This window comes from Perna viridis, chromosome 11 (genome assembly GCF_037379345.1).
Source record: "Perna viridis isolate PV_CMFRI_1.1 ecotype Kerala chromosome 11, ASM3737934v1, whole genome shotgun sequence".
In the NCBI taxonomy this organism is placed as follows: domain Eukaryota; kingdom Metazoa; phylum Mollusca; class Bivalvia; order Mytilida; family Mytilidae; genus Perna; species Perna viridis.
Genome location: NC_142455.1, coordinates 10,714,247 through 10,724,828, shown reverse-complemented (window position 1 = coordinate 10,724,828; position 10,582 = coordinate 10,714,247). Strand labels below are relative to the sequence as shown.

Below are 10,582 nucleotides of genomic sequence, written 5' to 3'. Positions count from 1 at the left end.
CTTTGATATTCTCACATATGAATGAAATAATCTTCAAGCATGACATATTTGAATGTGAATAGAGTTGAATACTACAGTACAAACAAAAGTAATTCTACATATATCATGCATCTCCCATAAGCACAAAGTGACATACCGTTGTTTGACATACCATTCGAACTTAAACTAAATAGGTAATATTTATTGTCAAAGAGAGATAACTTTGATGTATTTCATTGAACAATAACTAAATGTATCTGTTATAGTGTTAGGTACGTACATTACATCTATAAATAGCTATTCTATTTTAGTAAGCATAACTACAGAAAAAGTAAAAGTTAAGAAAATATTTATAAATTTCAGAACAAGATAATGATAGTAGATACACCTGGTATAGGTCCAGACAATGACGTCCTGACACAGAGACTGTTCGACTACTTACCGTCAGCGCTGGCATTTATATATATAATAAATCCGACAAACGCTGGAGGAATACAAATTGATAGGGTATGTCAAAGTGTCCAAACTAGTAAAAAATGGTTTTACTTTTTATTTGTTTGGAATAAGACCTTTATCGGTTATGACAAATTGTAGACACATATATATTTTGATATATGATTGATGTACATGTATTTTATTATGAATATAATTTAAGTGAATGAGTGATCTTTATTTGCTTAATGTTTATACATGCTAATGCAACGCAGTAGACATAAATATATGAAAACACAGAGAACATTATTATCAAATCGAATTATCGAGTTGACCAATTAAGGCTTTTAAAACATTTTCACCGAAAATTTAATAGCCGTTCAGTTTTTTCTACAATCTACAGACCAAAGCTGCTGGCAAACATAATATCAAAATCCTTCTGTAGAAGTTTCAAAGCTTATTCCAAAAAATGTATCATGTGGTTCAGCGCATGTTTCACCGCAACATCGTTTCAAAATTATAGCTTTCGATAGTACTGATGAAATGACAGGAAAGTAAAGTGAACAAAACCGCCCTTTATATTAATTGAATGACGTTTTCAATTAATGATTTCTTTTATTTTATTTTGATTACTGATTCAACCAACTTTCAACCGTGTCAATTGTATGATGCATGCAGCGCATGACATTTTACCGAAATCCATTTACCGTAATGGAAACAAGATGTTAGGCGCTCTTAAAATTTGGTTTAACCCAGTATTTCAACCGTAAATTGTTGTACCAAATTTGGGACATTGCTTTTGTTTCCAACTTACCGGTTTTTGACTTGATATCACTATTTGTTAAATGGACTTTCCTGTTTCATTATTCCTTTTGACTATTGTCGTAAGTTTATGAGTTCTGTTATTTTATTACAGATTTTAATATTATAAACGTCCCCATTCCCCACTGTCCCTATCCCCATTCTCCATTCCACATAGAAAAATCCCACTCCCCATATAATCCCCATTGCATATTTGTTTTAAAATATTTACATTTTCAAGTTAAATCTTATATCTTATATTTATAGACGCTATTTATATTTAAATTAAATACATTTTTTCATATTATTATGTATTTTTAAACTAATTTCCCCATCCCCCTTACACCATAAAATGGGAAACTTTCCCCATACAAGTATTTTATTACCCTTTATTTGATGTAGTTGCAAAGAATACTTGATGAACAGGAGAGGCGCCGAATTCATGGAATGAAATCTGTATTTGATCCAAGAAGGGCAATTTTTGTTTGAAACAAGTGGGATCAAATGCATGAAGATGAATGTTAAGTCTTTGAACATAACAAAGCTAAATTGACTGAAAACTGGACAAATTTTGACAGCAATAAATTGTACAGGGTTAGCGCATGGGAAGTATGTTAATATTTAAATTTCAGTTTAGTACATTATGTGTATAAAACAAATTTAAAATATTAAATCGACTTAATTAAATCAGCGACATAATTACGAAACGTCATACAGCAACTAAAAACACAGAAAAATCTAAATTACATTAGTCAATTTTGACTCTGTCAAAGCCTTGAGGTTAGATATATAGTTTGGTTGGTGTCGGACTTTTATATATAATGGTTCCTTGTCATTTTCTTTTCGAATGTGAAAAATAAATATTATGTCATATAAATGTTTCAAAATTTTGAACAGGAATTGCAGAAATCAAAGGAAGTATATTCTATTTCGGAAAACTTTAAGTTGCTACTGAAAGGAATTGACGAAATGATTCCAGCCTGTCTACAGGAAAAGATTTCCCGCCATTCTTTAGTTGATAATCTGTCTTAATATTAGTGACGTTAATTAAATTTAATGTAATTTATACATGCCAGATTTACATATTTAGAAACCCTGCTGAAAGAGGGTCTTCACTTCATAATCAGTTAAGCTAAAACACAAGAGCTAATCAGATTGTTGAAAACGTTTGTATGTACAGACACACAAGCGCACACGTGAGTGTGAGCGTACACTATATGATAAATACACTATGTGATTATATAAATACACCAATAGAGCTTCACACATTTAAACGTGATAAAATATACGTATTTTGTGGGCATGTATAAAGACAACATTCTCATTTATATAATACAATAATTACATACGTTTTGCATATTTAGTGTTTATGAGAATTAGGCAAAATGAGAAAAAATCGGAAACTTGCATGTCAAAACCCCACCGATCTGACTATGTAATATCACTCAAATATACTTTCTCTATTTGAAAAGACCATTCGTTGATCTCTGCATCACTGGCTTTGTTTAGAAATTTTTCAATAGAATCTTAGAAAAATAAGGTTTTTGACAGAGTTATCTGCCCTTGACATGTTCATTTTCAGTGCATTTCAATGAAATTATAACTCAATGCATCAACATGATGGAAAATTCTGTCTTTTTTCCTTGATATCTGATGGTGCAAATAGTCAAATTACACTATCAAAATGATGTGTTTTCATACCATGTTTCATCCACCGCCTGATTCTTACAGAGACTGTTACTTAATCGTGACAACAAACGATGAAATAAGGATTAGTTAGGTTTAGACAGTTGTTCGTTTATCAAGGTTTTAAGGACTTAGGTCGTGCGTATAAAAATGTTTTCGGATTATTTGGTTTCAGACAGTTTGATTGAATAAAAGACTGTTTAAAATTATTGTCATACCTCTGATCTTATCTAAACAATAATTATTGTAATTTCTTTTTTATGCCTGCATCTTTTTTGTTGATTGTTGTTTTTGAATGTCTTATTGCCTGTTGTCAACTCTGTGTACCGCCTTTGCTTCAACAATGTCATCTTGTTTGACACTTTTGCATTTCCACTTTCTTTTAGTTGGCAGAAGTACTTTCTGGAACGCCTTAATTTCAAACTGACTGCAAGACTGACAAATGATATGCGAAATGAGGAAGAAAAAAGAGAAATTGCAAGAGCTGTTATAAAACAAATAAATAAAGTTAGACACGATCTTTGTTCAGTAAGTAAGTATTTTCCGAGATGATTCAGTATCGTTTTCTCATATGAAATTTACCACTGACAGCGCAGGAAAATACAATAAAAACACTTATATCATATGACAAATTCAATACATAGTACATAATGTAATGCATCATAAGAAATAGTTTAAGGATGGATGTCCGCTGGTAGTGTTGATCAATTTCGGTCGGATTTTCGTACTCGTCTGATTTTTAGCATTTTACCGTATCAATAGTTTTTGCCCAATGCCCCTAAGTTTTATTTTTATAATGTCATTAAGCACATTTAGATAACCGTTGAAAAGACATAAAAGCATACTAATATTATAAGCGCATTATGTTAATATTATTAAAAGTTTGCGGTATAAAGGGATCTACTTTCATAAATTAATACAGGTACTACACTTAAAAAAAACGTGTTTATGAATAATTTCTTTGGAAACTGTCTTGGATTCAGTGCCTCCATTACTTCATGACGTTTCCCTAGCAAATCAAATTCATAGAAAGTAAAATAATTTATTTGTTATACTTGGTTTTTGTGATTATATTAAAAATGCATGTTTAGGTAAAGACGAAGTTGAGGAGCATTGCAGAGGATCAGTGTGAAAAGGCGTCTAAGAAACTACACTGCCACTTACAAAAAGAGGAAACACGGAAAAGAATGTTTCAGTGGGACGGCAATGAACTTCCAAAAGAGAAAGAAATTGTATCAATTGATGAAGAAATCGCATCCATAGCCGAATTCCAAATAAAGCGGGAAATTCAGTCATGGCTTCGGGAAACAAATAACTGTGGCCTGTCAGAATACTCGACTGAAATACTTCGGAAAGAGTGCACCGTGGTGGAAAACGATTGTGTAGAAGTAGATAATATCATTTTGGGTCGATCGTTAAAATCCGATGTGTTCTATTTAGGATTTAAATCTTCAAACCAGGGAGATACGCGCAACAACATCGTTCCGTTTCTACCGAAATCGACAGGGGTCAAGATATTATTCTTCACTGCACTGCATGTATTATCACCTTTCATTATCCTAGCAGGCATTGCAGCTACACCTCCATTTATAAGTAATATAGTCAAAGATAAAGTCGTCAACAGAGCAAAAGTAAAACGTTATAGAAAAAACAAAAACATTTACGCAAACGAAATAGTCAATAAAATGATGGAGCATGTAAGTGTAACGACGATAATTGACAAAGTTTTTCAACACTTTCTTAAAGAAATCTATGACCAGGTTGACTTTTTTTGCGAAGTTACTGTTCCTAAAAGAATTAATACTGGAGCTGTTAGTCAAGAGAATAGAAAAAGATATTCGACAACCAATGGACATAAGAAAACAATGTTTTAAATTGGAGGCCAGTTCAAAGGCTATTTATGGTCATGTGTTGTACACGTTCATGACTTACTTTAAAATGTTTGTAATTAAAGCATCCGTCATTCAGAAAACAAAAAGTAGCAGTTACTTGAAGGTATTGATTTGTGAAAGCTGGAAACCCTCTTTTGTAAAGAAGTACAAATGGTCAGTTGATAATCCAATGGACTGTACAAGACTTAGTGAAATTCATCTTTTACGGTAAGTCATTTAGTATAACAGTCAAACCTTCTGAGCGACCAATTGCATCAGAAATAACCTGAAGTCTATAAACAAAATATCTTTATGTAGAGCATTTTATGCAAAGCCATCGTGTATAAAAAGACCACTTGCCTTTAATACGTGTCGATATTTTTCTACTTCCTACCAAATTCACTAACAGAGATTTGACTCTACGTAGTTCCTCATACAGTTCTTTCTGCAGGCAAAGTTTTTTTTTGTGTAAACAATAATAAATGATTGTATTTTCAAAAAAAGAAAGTGTTTTCTTCTGCATAATTTATTACAAAAATGTACAATAACATATGCATGTGTAGAAAACTTACTATCGTATAGGAAACAAAATATATTTCAAAATAAATGTATTGTCATGAATTTTAAATAGTTAATAATCGAGTTAAAACAATGATAATAATAATAAAATTACTATTATTGTTTTAGACTATAAAAATGTAAACAACACATATCAGAGGTCTTTTAAAGAAACAAAAAGTATCAATACATTAAAGCATACGTGGAATTCGGTTCATGAAAGTATGGTCATGCTTCGGTCTTTTTTTACAGGAACATTGAACATTCAAATATAATCACGAGTTTTGGAGTAGCTCTAAAACCTGCGACAAAACATAACATCCTGGAAATTTATACAGAGAAATGTGATAGAAACTTATCAACAGTAATATTTAGAAGCAACGAGTCTTGGTCATCCATTAAAACAATTTTGTCACAGACCCTAGAAGGTCTTGCATATTTGCATGAACGTGGGCTGGTACATGGAAACTTGAAGCCTTCGAATATTCTGGTAAAAATAAAAAAAATAGTGATGTGTTGCGTATTTCAGTATTTGAATCAAGGTGCAGTCTCTGTAAGAATCGTGCAAATTAAGAAATATGTAATACACCCCAAAAAGGCAACACATTTTTATTTGTGTTATTAAGTTGCTTCATAGGTCTAAATGATGAAATGTATAATTATTCATTTCAATCTGTCTACCCCTAGTGGGTAACCCATATTGAAAATTCAATATATTATATTGTATGTTAGTGTTATTCACAGAGTTATTTTCCTTAGTTTTGAATTCTACAGTACATTCTATATAATGTTTATTTTCCTAAGAACAAAAAGCAACATGTAATATTCTGTTTACTCCGGCATTTTAAACAAAATATCAAAGATAAAATTGGTAGGCTTCCATGTATAACGTTTGGCATGATACTTGGATGGAGTGCTACTTAAAACTCTGCTGTTTGATAACTATTGACTAACTTTCGAATAGTAGCCCAACTATGATAAAAACTGTCTATACAATACAAAATACAGAAGTATGCCAATACGGCTTTTACCCGTCAGATACGTTACATTGGACTGGTTAAAATCCATATTGGCCTAGGCCATTATGCCGTATTTGACTAGCTAGTCAATAAAGGTATAATTGCGTAAGGTTTTCTATATTGGCTGAGTTATTGGTCCTCGTCTACGCCTCAGTCCAAAATGGATTACCGCGGACCAATATGGAAAAGCTTACGCAAAAATTCTATAATACCACAATTATTAAACCATATTTAATTTAAAAGTGATCTACTCTTATAATTTGTGTAATTTCATTGCAGCATGAAAAACACCTTTCTTGTTTTAACATCTGTACTATAAACCATACATTTTTAATTAAAATTATTTAAGGAATGGCTGTTATTTTTTTTCTGTCTGTGAAGAAATAATTGTATTCGTACGGTGCGAAACTGGTGATAATAAAGTGTGCTCAATATTGAGGGTATTTCATATTGACATAAAATAACATTCATACTTTATAACTTTATTTAAGTATCAACATATGACGGGTAGATCTTCAAAAAGGTCACACAACAAATCTTTGTCCATGAGAGGATAGACGAAATTTGTATCCAACCAGAAAGCATGTTGTCGATTGAAAAATAACATAAATTTTCCACTTCGCGCAATAAACAATATACACATGGAAAATGTACTGAATTTTTCAATAGACAATTTTTTTTATTATTGGCAATTCTTAATTGAACCAAGCATGAAGCGAATAAAAAAAGCTATAGACATAAAACGGTCAGTTGGTGGAATGTTTCATTTCATAAACTGAGGGAAATATTTAAATAATATAATTGACCTTGTTTATACAGTGGAACTTGTCTAAATAACGCCCTGAATAAACCTGTCTACACTTAACAGTTTTTAATGTATTTTGAAACTGGGTTTAAATCGGACAAGTTCTACTGTCAGTAAATAGCTTGGTATCGACAGGTATTTATGTATATTGTACAGACGTGATTGTTGTTTCCAATATGTATGGGAGTTGTCTTTTCATGTTGGAGTTTTTTTTTGGTTGATTACCTTACTCGCTGGTTTGTTTTATATTTTAGTTGAAAGATGGTATGGCTAAATTGGGAGACATCGGTGAAAATCACTCGAAAGACATCCATAGGAAATCAGACATTTTACGTTTGGAATCGTATTATGGGAATCCTGGTATAGAACATCATGTTTTGAAGAATTTGAAGATATTGGCTCTTACGATGATATGCAATGAGCTATTGAAATTGAAAATTTACCATGCCTTCAAGATATTTCGAGAAAGCTTAAGAAATTCATAACAGAATGTTGGGATAAAAAACCAGAAAATCGCCCAACTGCCACTAGCATTTTACTTCTTTAAGGTACCATAGTTCGTGATCGGGATTGCAAGAATATTTTGAATTAAGAAATATAAATATAAATAAGACATAACTCGAAAAAGAATTATACATTTTCCCGTTAAAATGTATTTACTTTTGCCTATTTTTGTTACAATTTTCTTTTCGATCCATGAGTCAGCCGCAAAATTTGTTAGTTCAAAGTATTGGACATACAATATCTTAAGTTGCTAAATATATAAACTTTCACTCTTACATGCAATGTAAATTTATGTAATTTATGTAAAACATGTATTATACCTGTGGTTTAACTTAAGATACAATTAACTGAGTTCATTGAAACATTCAACTCACTTCATTTGTGACTCTTTGAGGTTATTGAATCTTCAAATGAGTTTATTGAGTTTATTTATACTCACTTCATTTGTGGCTTATTGAGTTAATCGCACAATTGCACTTTAGTTGTGGTTCATTAAGTTCATCGACATCACCAAATTACCATTCTTTTTTTTAAACTGTCAACTCACTTCGTTTGTTGTTCTAATCACCGTCTTATCAGATTTATGACAGAAACTGGGATACCATTTGTTGGGTAACAACATTTTAAAAGGTAGATTATCGGTAGTTTTCTTCATATTGAATAACAGCACTGTTTTTAAAACATATAAAAAATAAGTTTATAGTTTGTGTAATTTTAAAATCCATCCAATCATTATTCGACGCGAAATTATCGGTTTTAAACAAGAGGCTCCCAGGAGCCTGAATCGCTCACCTGGTTGAATTATGTCTTTCAAGGGCAATACATTTAACAAGAAGTTATCCAACAATTATGACTCAGAAGACTTTGGAAGGACTGATCGTAATGATCGTTTCAGCAATTGAAAGTTTCATTCTATCTATCATAGTTTTCAGGATATTGACTGCGAACCGTAAAAAACGTGATTTTTCCCCTTTCAAGGGCAATAACTCTTATAAGGAGTCGTCTGACAGCTTTTATGCCTGACGACTTTTGTAGTCCTAAAAATAAGGATCATTTCAGCTATGAACGAATTTGGCTAAACCTAACGGTTTTGGAGATATATGCAAAAAACTACTGTTTGACCTCCGTGTTCTGTGTTTTGGAACATTAAAAATAGCAAAAAACGTTGAAAAAGGCCAATAACTCCAAATTGACTTAATGGATTAAAATGAAAATTTACTTGTAGATAGATCTAATCATGCTGGACACTTTTACCCATGTCATAATTTAGCTAAATCTAACGATTTTGGAGATATATGCAAAAAACTACTGTCTGACCCAATGTTCTATTTTTTAGTAACGGCGTCCATGTTTTTAGACGGATAAAAATCCCAAAATCAGTTCCAAACAGGATACCCCAAGGAACATTTATACCAAGTTTTGTTTCAATTCGGATACTAGAGGAGAAGATTTTGGAAAGAAATAACATTAAAAATAGCCAAAAAATAATAATAATAATAAAACATAAAACGTTAAAAAAAGCCAATAACTTTGACATAACATAATGGATTAAAATGAAAACTAGACCGCAAATAGATCTCATCATGCTAAACACTTTTGCTCTGTCATAATTTAGCTAAACCCAACGGTTTTAGAGGTATATGCGAAAAACTACTGTCTGATCCCTATGTTCTATTTTTAGAAACGGCGGCCATGTTTTTCGACGAATCGAAAATCCTCACATCAGTTCTATGCAGGATACCCCAAGATATAACATTAAATATAGCAAAAAAATTTGAAAAAGGGCAATAACTCCAATATGGCTTAATTGATTAAAGTGAAAATTTGACCGCTGTTAATCTTATCATGCTGAACACTTTAACCTGTGTCAGAATATAGCTAAACTTAACGGTTTTGGAGATATATGCGCAAAACTACTGCCTGACCCCTATGTTCTATTTTTAGTAACGGCGGCCATGATTTTTTTCTCGACGGATCGAAAATCCCTACATCAGTTCTATGCAGGATACTCGAAGGAACATTCATACTAAGCTTGGTTCCAATTGGCCAAGTAGTTTCAAAGGAGAAGAGCTTTGAAACAAAAATGTTAACGACGAAGACGACGGACGCCAAGTGATAGCAAAAGCTCACATTGCCTTCGGCCAGATGAGCTTAAAAGTTAATAGTTCATACTTGATAAATTATTCACAAAGAGAGCATAATCGTATATTTATTGGCAACCTTCACAACAAATGCATCAAGAAATATTCTTCACACATTGGTCAATTTACTGTTGTATAATTGTGTAGTATTTCTTTTATAATGTCGCTAATAAAAGGAATTTTACTTCGTGCAATTACTTCTGGACATTTTGACAGTAACAGCGGAAACATACCTGTCCGTACATGTACAGTCGCTGAACCGATCCGCGCAACGATTTGACGGATCGATGACCGTTGACTGATTGATCGCTGACGGATCGATTACCGATTACCAGTGACCGATCTGATCGCAATTTTGTTATGTAAAATGACGTAAGATCTGTTTGAAATAAAAGAATTGTAAAATTGCACGGATCGGTTCAGGTACTGTATATCGTTATTAGTTTGTAGGACAAAACATGCAACACTCATCGTATTCCGTAGGTCATTTATCCGTGATAATTTATCGAAGAAGAACGGTCCATCAAAGGACCACAATCTTGTAAAGGGAGTTTGAAAGCCACATTCATAATCAATTTGTTAGAGTAATCAAAAACGTAAGATACAAAATCTTCCTTTTGATTTTTTAATAAAAAGAAGAAGACATGGTTTAGGGAAATACAAAACAAGAATGAACGAAACGAAAATATAGGGAGGGGAAACATAAAAAAAGACAAGGGTTGGAAAAAAGAAAAGACTATCCTTGTCCCCAATCTTAAGAAAATGATGTTTGTATCCTGTCGATAT

The 10,582-nt window shown here is 32.2% G+C and overlaps 1 pseudogene across 1 annotated transcript; it reads left to right on the top strand.

Annotated features, from left to right (window-relative positions):
- The first annotated feature begins 342 nt into the window (after positions 1–342).
- On the top strand, positions 343–7,917 carry LOC148602953 (uncharacterized; annotated as a pseudogene). The gene is made up of 7 exons (XR_015916770.1): positions 343–486; positions 1,615–1,821; positions 2,110–2,219; positions 3,279–3,426; positions 3,990–4,997; positions 5,580–5,817; positions 7,406–7,917. The product of XR_015916770.1 is annotated as an uncharacterized LOC148602953 (transcript).
- Positions 7,918–10,582: the final 2,665 nt, after the last annotated feature.